The sequence below is a fragment of the Staurois parvus genome, unplaced genomic scaffold (genome assembly GCF_062004578.1).
Source record: "Staurois parvus isolate SC_StPar_1 unplaced genomic scaffold, SC_StPar_1.0 ptg000101l, whole genome shotgun sequence".
In the NCBI taxonomy this organism is placed as follows: domain Eukaryota; kingdom Metazoa; phylum Chordata; class Amphibia; order Anura; family Ranidae; genus Staurois; species Staurois parvus.
This window is the reverse complement of record NW_028317897.1, coordinates 2,259,634-2,273,609: the sequence shown is the minus strand read 5'-3', so window position 1 is coordinate 2,273,609 and position 13,976 is coordinate 2,259,634. Positions and strand designations below refer to the sequence as shown.

Sequence of the window (13,976 nt, the reverse complement as noted above, 5' to 3'; positions counted from 1 at the left end):
CAGGAAACGTGACCTCCATTCCACCAATTTTTTTTTTTTTTTAAATGAACTTTAAAAAATTTGGAGTGGAGGTCACTTGTTTCCTGTCGAGTGGAGCTCGACACAAGCCTCTGCTTGTTTGTTAACAAGCTCCATTCTGCGGCCAAACCTTTGTAGCGGCAAGATGAGAGGAGACTCAGGGCCGGAAGTGGGAGGGGCCTCCTGACCGGAAGTGGGAGGAGCCTCCTGCCTGGAAGTGGGAGGAGCTAGCGCATTGCTTAGCAACCAGCTACTGCTGCTTAGTCTGAAGGAGGTGCTGCTGGGGTCAACATCAGTTCAGAGCTGCGGAGTAGCAGACTGGCCAACCAATGGATTATGGAGCCTGCGGAAGTAGGTGGAACCAGCGACATGTTTGCGAATGAGGTAGGAGAATTATAATTTTAAATTATTATATATGATCGGCGGGGTCTGGGTGGGTTAGTTACTGGGACCGCCCCCTTGTTGGTTGGTGGGATGGGGTTGTTACTAGGACCGCTCCGTCTGGAGATTGGTGGGGATATTACTGGGACCGCCCCCCTCCGGAGATCGGTGGGGTAGTTACTGGGACCGCCCCCCTGTCAGTTCTGGACTGGGCTGTCAGTAAACTCGGACCCAGACTGCCAATCGGTGAGCGCGGTTAGAGAGAGCAGTGAGTAGGCCGGGACGGATGTTCCCGGTTGGTTGGAGCTGTGGTGTGCAATGATTGGGTGATGCGACAGATCTTTCCTGGGATCGATCTCCTGGCAGTTGACTTGTCTGTTTGCACAGCCAGCCCTGTGATCTGTAGAAGCCGCATTAGATAACATGGGAACAGCAGGTGGCAGGATGATGATATTGCAGCCGCTGTATTCCTGTAGTAGAGGCTCTCCAGGTCTGAAGCATGGCTCTAGTACAGGCTCTCTAGCACACTCAGGCTCAGACACCACCGCTCTGATTTGCCCCCCCTCCCTGACCAGGCCGTTGTTGGCTCTTTGTTGCTCTGCTATTTCGACTGGTAATTGCGCGGTCATGCAGCGCTGTACCCAAATGAAATTTATGTTCTTTTGCTCACACAAATAGAGCTTTCTTTTGGTGCTATTTGATCACCTCTGTGGGTTATTTTTTGTGCTATAAACAAAAAAAGACTGACTTTTTGAAAAAAAAAAATTTTTTTACTTTTGGTTATAGAAAATATATAGTAAACTCAAATGTAGTAATTTAGGCCAAAATGTATTCTGCTACATGTCTTTTGGTAAAAAAAGATCCCATTAAGTGTATATTGATTGGTTTATGTAAAAGTTACAGCGTTTACAAACTATGTGTATATATTGGAATTTACACAGCTTTTACTTTCTGATTGCTATCACATTTCTTGAGCTACTAAAATGCCAGAGCAGTACAAACACCCCAAATGACCCCTTTTCAGATAATACCTAAGCTATCTTAAGTTTACCTAAGCTAAGCTGAGAGGCGCATTGAGTCCATGGAAGATTCTTTTTTTTTTTTTTTTTCCACATGTTTTTGGAAAATGACAATTTTTTTTTTTTTTTTCACACAAAGTTGTCACTTAAATGATTTATTGCTCACACAAGCCATGGGTATACGTAGAATTACACCCTAAGATATATTCTTCTACTTCTACCGAGTGTGGGGACACCACATGTGTGAGACTTTTTGGCAGCCTATCCACATACAGGAGCCTGAAATCCAATGACCACTTTGAAAGCCTGAAGGTGCGTAACTTTCTCATTTCACTTCCTCACTACCTATCATCACAGTTTCGGAGGCCCTGAAATGCCAGGATAACACAACCCCCCACAAATGACCCATTTTTGGAAAGTAGACACCCCAAGGAATTTAATAGGATGCATGGTGAGCATTTTGCAGATCTCATTTTTTCTTGCAAGGGTTTGAAAAATATAAAAAGAAAAGAAAAATGTTTTTGCTTTCTTCATTTTCCACAGATTTGTGGCAACAAATGAGATCTGCAAAATGCTCACCATGTCTCTTATCAAATTCCTTGGGGTGTCTACTTTACGAAAAGGGGTCATTTGGGGGGTTTTGTACTCTTCTGGCATTTCAGGGCCTCCGAAACTGTGATAGGTAGTGAGGAAGTGTAATGAGGAAATAAAGCCCTTTAAAAGTCTGAATTGGATTTTGGGGTCCTGTATGTGGCTAGACTGCCAAAAAGTCTCTCACATGTGGTACCCCCATACTCGAGAGAAGTAGCAGAATATATTTTGGGGTGAATTACATATATATACCCATGGCATATGTGAGCAATATATCATTTAAGTGACAACTTAAAAAATATTTGCCATTATCCAAAAACCTGTCGTAAAAAATACATTCTTCTATTGACTCAACATGGTTCTCTGCAAATAGTTTGGGGTGTCTACTTTCCACAAAGGGGTCATGGGGGGGTATTATCTTGGCATGGCCCTCTGTTTCCTCTTGTACCAAATTGTATTGTAACTGTATTGTCTACCTTCATTTTGTAAAGTGCTGCACAAACTGTTGGTGCTATATAAATCCTGTATAATAATAAATACCACACATCACGCACTCTTCTAACCACTTGAAGACTAAGCCCCTTTTCTGACACTTTTTGTTCACATGAAAACTCAGTATAGTTGCTAGAAAATTGCTTTGAACCCCCAAACATTATATATATATATAATATAATTTTTTTTTTTTTTTTTTTTAAAGACGCTCTAGAGAATAAAATGGTGGGTGTTACAATTTTTCTATGTCACATAGTACTTGTATAGCGATTTTTAAAATGCTAATTTTTTTTAAACAAATGCACTTTTTAAAATTTTAATACTCAACAACAATATATTGGCCAATTGTTTGGTAAACTGTAAAAGATGATGGTATGCAGAGTAAATGCATACTAAACATGACATGCTTTAAAACCGCGCACACCCCATGTAACTGTGACAAACTACATCCATTTTCAATATCCATAGGTGACGCTTTAAAAGCCTTTACAGGCTACCATTTTAGATTTACTCAGATGGTCTACTGCTAGAACTACTGCCCTTCTTCCTTTTTTTTTTTTTTTTTTTTTTTTAAATGTTATTGTTATTGCAGGGAATGTAAATAATCCCCTGTGATAACAATAGGCATTGACAGGTATTCCTTTCTGAGAAATCTGGGGTCTCTTAGACTATAGATATCTCCTCTGCCCTTAAATCATCTGATCTCACCAAGACCGGTGTGATCACATGCTTTCCCAATTTAAACATGGCGCTGTTTATATCTGGTGACACCGAAGGGAAGAAATGTTTGTAGCTTCCGCTTTCTTAGACTATAGAGATGCTTGGTGCCATTCCGGTCTCCAATCAGCTTTATGATCAGTTGGCGGAAATGCCAGCTGCATTCTCAAGTTCCCCAATGGCACGGGACTGCCCAAGAAAGTCATGGAGGGAGGCATCTTTTCCCGCTGCTTATGAAAGCAATCCTTTGGGTACTTAGCCACTAGGATTGCTTTTACATGAAAGCCACGCACCAGCTGAAAAAAACAAAACCAGGAAAAGTGCAAAGTGCAGTGGTGTACCAGTACGCCACTCGTCCTTGTCGGGCATATATGTTATGTTTTTATTTTTGTGCAGCTTGTGGGCTGAATGAAAAAATAGAGAAGAAATCTCTGCCAGAAAAAGTGTGTGGTGTGCCCACCATTAGAATATACCGCCCTGCATCCACCCACTTCTAATAGTGGGCATAAATTAAATTTTCTTTTTTTTTTGGTTCAGCCTCTGAACCTAACAGATTCCTCTATTCACATCGATCGATGTGGATGAAGAAATCTCTGCCAAAAACAATTTTTTAAAATATATGCCGTAGCATAGGGGTGATCCACCCCAGGCCCCCATGCTTGAGCATATATGTTCTTTTTTAACTGTGGATGAAAAATCTCATTCAACAGCGCTGCACATACTTGCATATATTCTGAGAGCAAGACCCTGTTGCTGTCAGAATAAAGAGGTGTTGCAGCTGAATGGCATTCCTGCAAAGAAAACCTCAATGGTTAACAATAAAATAGTAACTCAATAAAACAAGTAATTTATTTATTTTTTTTGCTTTTTTATTTTGTATGTTTTTTTGTTTTTTTTTTACATTTATTTTTTAAACTGTAACAAGCAGATATTCGGGTCTCTCAAAATGCAATAGCCATTTTTCTGACTACCTAACATGGGTGTCAAGCCTAATTCCATGTCTGCTACAGACACATCTTTTTTGGGGTGACTTGGGTTGGGGTTCCAGGAATGGCATCAGGAAAATGTCTCTCATGCAGCCGGCTCACTGCATCTGGGTTAGGGGTTTGGGCTATAGCACCTTCTGGATACAAAAGGGCAGTGATGATCTCCTGGATCCACTTCTTCCAGTCGCTTTGTAAAGCACAAAAGCGTTTTCCATTGCCAATTGAAATAAATATACAGACCCTTTTTTTGTACCAGCGTCTTGCTTTACGGGAAACTAAGTACGGCTTCATCATCTGGTTGTTGAACCATGTTAAGGGTATAGTCGTGAACACAGAGGGCTTCTCAACAACACCAGCTACCATAGCAATTTGGGTGGTCGTGTCTGCGTGAATGGAAGACAGGATGAAAATATCCTGTTTGTCCTTCCGCTTCACTGCGAGCAAGTTACCATTGTTCAAGCAGGCCTTCTCCCCCTTTCTAAGACGGGGGATTCAAGCCGTTGGGGGAAGCCCCGGAGATTAGGTTGCAGTGTGCCACATGCGCCAATTCCAAGATTGTACAAATGTCTAAATAGTGGCACACTTGTATACAAATTTTCCACGTACAAGTGGTTCCCCATATGGGAAAAGGGTGATACCAAGTCCCAAACTATCTTGCCACTGCTCCCCATGTAGTCTGGGCATCCTTGGGGCTCCACGTGACTATCATTTCCCTTGTAAATACGAAAATTACATGTATAGCCTGTTGTCCTCTCACAGGTCTTATTAATTTTGACCCCATATCTGGCACGCTTGCTGGGGAGAAATTGTTTGAATGCAAGGTGGCCAGAAAAATTAATGAGAGACTCATCAATGCAGATATTTTGCTGGAGAGTATACACGTCTGCAAATTTGTGGCTAAGGTGATTTATGAGGGTGTGAATTTTGTGGAGCTGGTCAAATTCAGGATCACCTCAAAGTGCATAAATCACATTATATTCTCATATCTCCATAAAATCAAGGGGAGTAGTTAAATTTGCTGTTTCCCCCTGAATTCTGGGTTGGGCAGTGAATGGGGGAAGTACGGGTGTTGCAGAATTTGTGGGCTACCAATCAGTATTTGCAAGCACATCCGGAAGGACACTATGGGCTCTACAGGTCTGTGTTCGAATTTTTGGTGGTTGCGGGACAGTACTTGTACTAGCCACCACACCAGCTTGTACTGCACTTATGGGACTGGTCACGTCACCAAGTGATACTGCAGTGCTGGTATGAAAAAGACCAGGATGTACTAGGCCGCTGGTGCTTGCCAGTTCACCAAGATGTAGAGCGGCACTAGTACTGGCACTCTGCTGCATATGGGAATCATCATGCACTTGTAACACCTCAGCAACCTAGGAACAGGGTCGGGTATGCCTGTCCTTAGTAGGGACCTCTACTCCATCGTCTGAGCTATCTGTCAGAGTGCCGCTGCTATCTACAGGTTTGTATTCTGAGCCTGATTCTGTCAGCGAGGCTTCCCCTTCACGCTCATCTGACATGGTCAGTATCCTGTAGGCCTCTATACTAGAATACCTTTCATTGGAAATTTTGGCCACTAAACTTAGAGTTACCTAGTGTGACTCACGGGAAAAAGAGCACTTGGATGTCAGAGGGAGGGATGTTCCCGGTTGGTTGGAACTGTGGTCTGCAATGATTAGGTAATGGGACAGATCTTTCCTGGGATCGATCTCCTGGCAGTTGACTTCTCTGTGTGCACAGCCAGCCCTGTGATATGTATAGGCAAAACATGGGGAAAAAGCAGATTATGGCAGGATGATGACTTTGCAGCCACTTTATTCCACAATCAGCTAGTAGAAACCTCCACATATACACACATGAGCAGGGCCCTCCTATTCCTTCTGTACTGAAATGTATTGTAACTGTACTGTATACTTTATATTGTATACTTTATATTGTAATGCGTTGCGCAAACTGTTGGTCTATATAAATCCTGTATAATAATAATAATATTTGTTGACTTAGTGCTTTAGTAAATCTCTTCTTTGTCTAAAAGTAGTCGATCATGCAAGGAATTGCAACCATTTGCCAACAAGTTGCTTTATGTAGTTCATGATGGTTTCTTAGGTTACAAATAGCCAAGAAATGGAGAGGATGAATGAATCATTTGGCCGACAAAAAGGCTGCCTTGTATTCTACCAGGGTCATGGGTCTTCATGGTAATCACATTTACATTTTGTTATTTCACCTTTTTTATTTTTTTGTGGAAAGGTGAACTTTCATTGTAAGGATAGCATTACATGTCTATTTAGACCTCTTGCAGCTAAATGTGAGATTAACAATTACTGTCTAAATACAAGAGACGTGTATTCTTCCTTAATTCTTGGTGTGCTTTGTGTATTTCTTCCAGATCTGTGCAGCAATCCAGTGTGAAACATTCGCTCTGTGCAGGAGTTTCCAGTAATAAAGACCGATCCCTGCTGCTCTCTCTCCTTGTGCAGGGTGTCCGGTCTTGTCTCCACCCCTCCTGTAGTTTCTCCCTGTAGTGGGTGGAGCCTGCTGGGTCCCTCTCTGAGATCTCTCTGCACTGGCTAAGATGATGTCACTGCTACTTTTACAAGGTAAAATTGGGGTTTGCAAAGGTATTCCCTGCTCAAACACAGATTTTCATTGTTTGTAGCAATTTGAAGAATATATTTAAATGAAAATTGTGCCTAGAGCAGCCTTTTCCAACCAGAGTGCCTGGGGTGCCTTCGTATTTCTTCAAGGGTGCCTTGGCAAAATGCCTAAAAATTGTATACAAGCTATCAGGTGGATAAAGCATGCCTTTTAGTTACACAAAGCCACAGGTTTTCATTGTTCACAATTACAACCTTCTAGCCCCCAGCGTCCTAACAACCAATGATGTCATCAGTTGATAAGGGGGACGGTGAGCGCCTGCACAGCATCCTTGTTTACTCCTCCCCTGCCCCTCTCCATCAGTAGTGGGGTCACGTTAACTGAGAGAGGGAGAGAAAATGAAGAAGAGAAACACTGGAATACTAGTCAGTACCAGTGTGCCTAATGTTGGGTGTCCTGTGTGTGTGGATTCTGTTGCACTGTGTAAAACAATTTGTTTTGTTTTTTTACATTGTAGAATAGGGGGCCTTGAGGTTGTGCATAATTTTAATGGGTGCCTTCACTGAAAAAAGGTTGAGAAACCCTGGCCTAGAGTATAGGGTTCATTCACACTGCCAGCGTGCACTGACAGGAACAGTACCGATGTGTTAATTTCAGCACATTGCACTGCTTACTTTTTGTTTTGTTAGGACTTTATAGAAATGTCACAGGTGACATTTCATTCAGTTCTGTACACTGCAGCGGTGTTGTGATGTGGTGGTGTACGCTGCGACAAGCGTCACTGTTCATAGCAGCACTGTGGGTGAACTGACCTCACTGACAAGAAAGTTTGCCTTTTCTATGTGTTGTGACTGTGTTCAACTGTCAGCCCAGCTCCAATACATCTGGTGTGGAGAAGCCCTTAAAGCAGCGTTCCACCCAAAAGTGGGGGGAATCGGGTACCTGGTTTTGACACTTGGTACTTCTGGCTTAGTTGCCCTCACACAGCCCTTTGGGACACTTCCAAGGTCCCAGAGCACTGCGGCTCATTCACATAGCGCAGCACGCTTTGCGCATATTCAGTAAGAAACCGGTGGTGAAGCTGCAAGGCTTCACCGCCGGTTGCGCTTAGTCAAGATGGCGGTGCCACCCCTGACAGCCAATCAAAGAATCGGCTCGGGGTGAGGACACTGCTGGATGCATGGACAGGTAAGTGCCTTAATATTAAAAGTCAGAAGGTATAGTATTTGTAGCTGCTGACTTTTAATTTTCTTTTTTTTTTTAATATTATTATTATTTGGGAAGAGTCCAGGACCAGAACTCCACTTTAAACACCTGATCCATGTATCATACTAAAGGAAAGTACATGAAAAACTAAAGTGGAGCTCCACCCAAAAGGGGAATTTCCGCTTTAAGGCTTTGTTCCCTGCTCCCCATTAAGGATTGGCACCGTTGGGGAGTGGGGGGGGGGGGGGGGTGAGTGGGTACCCGTATTTGACAGCAAATTCAAGCAAGATGCAAGCTGTCACAGCCAGGTGCCCACACTGAAGATGTTGACGATGGGGAGAGAAGACATCTGGTGAAACCACCCTTGGTGAGGACACCCCTTGACTGAGGGACAGGTAGGTGTCTGTATATTAAAAGTCAGCAGTTACAGTTTTTGTAGCTGCTGACTTTTATTTGTTTGTTTTTTGTTTTTTTTTGTTCAACTGGAGCTCAGCTTGAAGTTCAAAAATTAGAAAAAAAACTGCTCTTCGTGCAAACCCAATTAATAAATAAATAAATAAATTCAGTGTTGAAATGAAAACAAACAGACGCACTCACACTATTATGATACTCCAAATACTTTCATATAGAAATTCTGTTGCACTGTTGTGCATATAAATAATTCAAAAACAATAACAAATATAAAGTAATAGGTCCATATAAGAGTCTAAAATGAATGCTTCCTGCTGTGACACACAAATTATGAGAACTCCTCCACCAGCCTCAGTGCTCTAACCACCACCACCACATGGACATCCTTCCCAGAGCCTGAGACCTCATAAGGCAGGAGGTCTAATATTGCTGTAAGTGTTGCCAGACAGACGATGGCTTGGAATCCTTTCCAGTAGAATGGATGGTCGGCTTGGAATTCTTTCCAGTAGAATGGATGAACGGCTTACAACTAGTGGTGCACCAAAATGGAAATTCTGGACCGAAACCGAAAATTCAGCATGCATTTGGCCAAAAACCAATGCAATCTAGTAATGTGACATAACTTTCATTGAAAGTAACACACACAAATTGGACAGAAAATAAAATATATATAAAATAAAAAAAAAACTTTAATAGAGGTGTTTTTGCATTGAAGTCAGAGGGGGGGGTTACATTGAAGTCAATTATCGTTATCGGCACCTTTCCTTCTATCTGAAAAATGCCAACAACCCTATTTTCGGCCAATTGTCAGCGGCATACATCAATACTTACAACCAAATATCGCATCTAATTCAAAGTCTTGCCCATAGAAAGGAAGAAGGAAGAGCCTCATGGAGAACGTCTACTCCAATCGCCTAGGTCAGTGGTCTCCAAGCTGTGGCCCAGGAGCTAGATACAGCCCTTTGCTTGCCTTTATCTGACCCTTGGGACAATTTTCCTCCAACTTACACCAGTGATGGAGCACCTTTCCTCCCAGTGACACCATCAGTGGGCCACTATTTCTCACACTCATACCAACAACGAGGCACTATTCCTCCCACTAAAAGCAATGATAGAGCATTGTTTATTCCCAACGATGCCAAGGAATTTTTGTTTCACGTTGGCCACAGTCCAGCCCTCCTAATTCATGAAGGACAGTAAACTGGCCCTTTGCTTAGAAAATTTGGAGACCCCTGGCCTAGGCTACTGGGATCGATCTCCTGGCAGTTGACTTGTCTGTGTGCACAGCCAGCCCTGTGATCTGTAGAAGCCGCATTAGATAACATGGGAACAGCAGGTGGCAGGATGATGACATTGCAGCCGCTGTATTCCTGTAGTAGAGGCTCTCCAGGTCTGGGACATGGCTCTAATAGAGGCTCTCCAGCACACTCAGGCTCAGACACCACCGCTCTGATTAACCATTTGCCCTCCTGAGGATTTACCCCCCCTCCCTGACCAGGCCGTTGTTCGCTCTTTGCTGCTCTGCTATTTCGACTGGTAATTGCGCGGTCATGCAGCGCTGTACCCAAATGAAATTTATGTTCTTTTGCTCACACAAATAGAGCTTTCTTTTGGTGGTATTTGATCACCTCTGCAGGCATCATCCTGGTATTACCACGCAAAGTGCAGTGGTGTACCAGTACGCCGCTCGTCCTTGTCCGGCATATATGTTATGTTTTTATTTTTGTGCAGCTTGTGGGCTGAATGAAAAAATAGAGAAGAAATCTCTGCCAGAAAAAGTGTGTGGTGTGCCCACCATTAGAATATACCGCCCTGCATCCACCCACTTCTAATAGTGGGCATGAATTAAATGTTCTTTTTTTTTTTTTGGTTCACCCTGTGAGCTGAACGAAAAAAAAAAAGAACCTAACAGATTCCTCTATTCACATTGATCGATGTGGATGAAGAAATCTCTGCCAAAAACCATTTTTGTTAAATATATGCCGTAGCATAGGGGCGATCCACCCCAGGCCCCCATGCTTGAGCATATATGTTCTTTTTTAACTGTGGATGAAAAATCTCATTCAACAGCGCTGCACATACTTGCATATATTCTGAGAGCAAGACCCTGTTGCTGTCAGAATAAAGAGGTGTTGCAGCTGAATGGCATTCCTGCAAAGAAAACCTCAATGGTTAACAATAAAATAGTAACTCAATAAAACAAGTAATTTTTTTTTTTTGCTTTTTTTTGTATGTTTTTTTTTTTTTTTTTTTTTACATTTATTGCTTAAACTGTAACAAGCAGATATTCGGGTCTCTCAAAATGCAATAGCCATTTTTCTGACTACCTAACATGGGTGTCAAGCCTAATTCCATGTCTGCTACAGACACATCTTTTTTGGGGTGACTTGGGTTGGGGTTCCAGGAATGGCATCAGGAAAATGTCTTTCATGCAGCCGGCTCACTGCATCTGGGTTAGGGGTTTGGGCCATAGCACCTTCTGGATACAAAAGGGCAGTGATGATCTCCTGGATCCACTTCTTCCAGTCGCTTTGTAAAGCACAAAAGCGTTTTCCATTGCCAATTGAAATAAATATACAGACACTTTTTTTGTACCAGCGTCTTGCTTTACGGGAAACTAAGTACGGCTTCATCATCTGGTTGTTGAACCATGTTAAGGGTATAGTCGTGAACACAGAGGGCTTCTCAACAACACCAGCTGCCACAGCAATTTGGATGGTCGTGTCTGCGTGAATGGAAGACAGGATGAAAATATCCTGTTTGTCCTTCCGCTTCACTGCGAGCAAGTTACCATTGTTCAAGCAGGCCTTCTCCCCCTTTCTAAGACGGGGGATTCAAGCCGTTGGGGGAAGCCCCGGAGATTAGGTTGCAGTGTGCCACATGCGCCAATTCCAAGATTGTACAAATGTCTAAATAGTGGCACACTTGTATACAAATTTTCCACGTACAAGTGGTTCCCCATATGGGAAAAGGGTGATACCAAGTCCCAAACTATCTTGCCACTGCTCCCCATGTAGTCTGGGCATCCTTGGGGCTCCACGTGACTATCATTTCCCTTGTAAATACGAAAATTACATGTATAGCCTATTGTCCTCTCACAGGTCTTATTAATTTTGACCCCATATCTGGCACGCTTGCTGCGGAGAAATTGTTTGAATGCAAGGTGGCCAGAAAAATTAATGAGAGACTCATCAATGCAGATATTTTGCTGGAGAGTATACACGTCTGCAAATTTGTGGCTAAGGTGATTTATGAGGGTGTGAATTTTGTGGAGCTGGTCAAATTCAGGATCACCCCAAAGTGCATAAATCACATTATATTCTCATATCTCCATAAAATCAAGGGGAGTAGTTAAATTTGCTGTTTCCCCCTGAATTCTGGGTTGGGCAGTGAATGGGGGAAGTACGGGTGTTGCAGAATTTGTGGGCTACCAATCAGTATTTGCAAGCACATCCGGAAGGACACTATGGGCTCTACAGGTCTGTGTTCGAATTTTTGGTGGTTGCGGGACAGTACTTGTGCTAGCCACCACACCAGCTTGTACTGCACTTATGGGACTGGTCACGTCACCAAGTGATACTGCAGTGCTGGTATGAAAAAGACCAGGATGTACTAGGCCGCTGGTGCTTGCCAGTTCACCAAGATGTAGAGCGGCACTAGTACTGGCACTCTGCTGCATATGGGAATCATCATGCACTTGTAACACCTCAGCAACCTGGGAACAGGGTCGGGTATGCCTGTCCTTAGTAGGGACCTCTACTCCATCGTCTGAGCTATCTGTCAGAGTGCCGCTGCTATCTACAGGTTTGTATTCTGAGCCTGATTCTGTCAGCGAGGCTTCCCCTTCACGCTCATCTGACATGGTCAGTATCCTGTAGGCCTCTATACTAGAATACCTTTCATTGGAAATTTTGGCCACTAAACTTAGAGTTACCTAGTGTGACTCACGGGAAAAAGAGCACTTGGCTGTCAGAGGGAGGGATGTTCCCGGTTGGTTGGAACTGTGGTCTGCAATGATTAGGTAATGGGACAGATCTTTCCTGGGATCGATCTCCTGGCAGTTGACTTCTCTGTGTGCACAGCCAGCCCTGTGATATGTATAGGCAAAACATGGGGAAAAAGCAGATTATGGCAGGATGATGACTTTGCAGCCACTTTATTCCACAATCAGCTAGTAGAAACCTCCACATATACACACATGAGCAGGGCCCTCCTATTCCTTCTGTACTGAAATGTATTGTAACTGTACTGTATACTTTATATTGTATACTTTATATTGTAATGCATTGCGCAAACTGTTGGTCTATATAAATCCTGTATAATAATAATAATATTTGTTGACTTAGTGCTTTAGTAAATCTCTTCTTTGTCTAAAAGTAGTCGATCATGCAAGGAATTGCAACCATTTGCCAACAAGTTGCTTTATGTAGTTCATGATGGTTTCTTAGGTTACAAATAGCCAAGAAATGGAGAGGATGAATGAATCATTTGGCCGACAAAAAGGCTGCCTTGTATTCTACCAGGGTCATGGGTCTTCATGGTAATCACATTTACATTTTGTTATTTCACCTTTTTTATTTTTTTGTGGAAAGGTGAACTTTCATTGTAAGGATAGCATTACATGTCTATTTAGACCTCTTGCAGCTAAATGTGAGATTAACAATTACTGTCTAAATACAAGAGACGTGTATTCTTCCTTAATTCTTGGTGTGCTTTGTGTATTTCTTCCAGATCTGTGCAGCAATCCAGTGTGAAACATTCGCTCTGTGCAGGAGTTTCCAGTAATAAAGACCGATCCCTGCTGCTCTCTCTCCTTGTGCAGGGTGTCCGGTCTTGTCTCCACCCCTCCTGTAGTTTCTCCCTGTAGTGGGTGGAGCCTGCTGGGTCCCTCTCTGAGATCTCTCTGCACTGGCTAAGATGATGTCACTGCTACTTTTACAAGGTAAAATTGGGGTTTGCAAAGGTATTCCCTGCTCAAACACAGATTTTCATTGTTTGTAGCAATTTGAAGAATATATTTAAATGAAAATTGTGCCTAGAGCAGCCTTTTCCAACCAGAGTGCCTGGGGTGCCTTCGTATTTCTTCAAGGGTGCCTTGGCAAAATGCCTAAAAATTGTATACAAGCTATCAGGTGGATAAAGCATGCCTTTTAGTTACACAAAGCCACAGGTTTTCATTGTTCACAATTACAACCTTCTAGCCCCCAGCGTCCTAACAACCAATGATGTCATCAGTTGATAAGGGGGACGGTGAGCGCCTGCACAGCATCCTTGTTTACTCCTCCCCTGCCCCTCTCCATCAGTAGTGGGGTCACGTTAACTGAGAGAGGGAGAGAAAATGAAGAAGAGAAACACTGGAATACTAGTCAGTACCAGTGTGCCTAATGTTGGGTGTCCTGTGTGTGTGGATTCTGTTGCACTGTGTAAAACAATTTGTTTTGTTTTTTTACATTGTAGAATAGGGGGCCTTGAGATTGTGCATAATTTTAATGGGTGCCTTCACTGAAAAAAGGTTGAGAAACCCTGGCCTAGAGTATAGGGTTCATTCACACTGCCA

At 42.9% G+C, this 13,976-nt stretch overlaps 1 long non-coding RNA gene across 1 annotated transcript; it reads left to right on the top strand.

Moving 5' to 3' along the window:
• The first annotated feature begins 269 nt into the window (after positions 1-269).
• On the top strand, positions 270-13,478 carry LOC149467788 (uncharacterized). Its single transcript, XR_016311837.1, has 3 exons — positions 270-402; positions 6,594-6,804; positions 13,151-13,478. It is a non-coding gene; the product is annotated as an uncharacterized LOC149467788 (long non-coding RNA).
• The last annotated feature ends 498 nt before the right edge of the window (positions 13,479-13,976 follow it).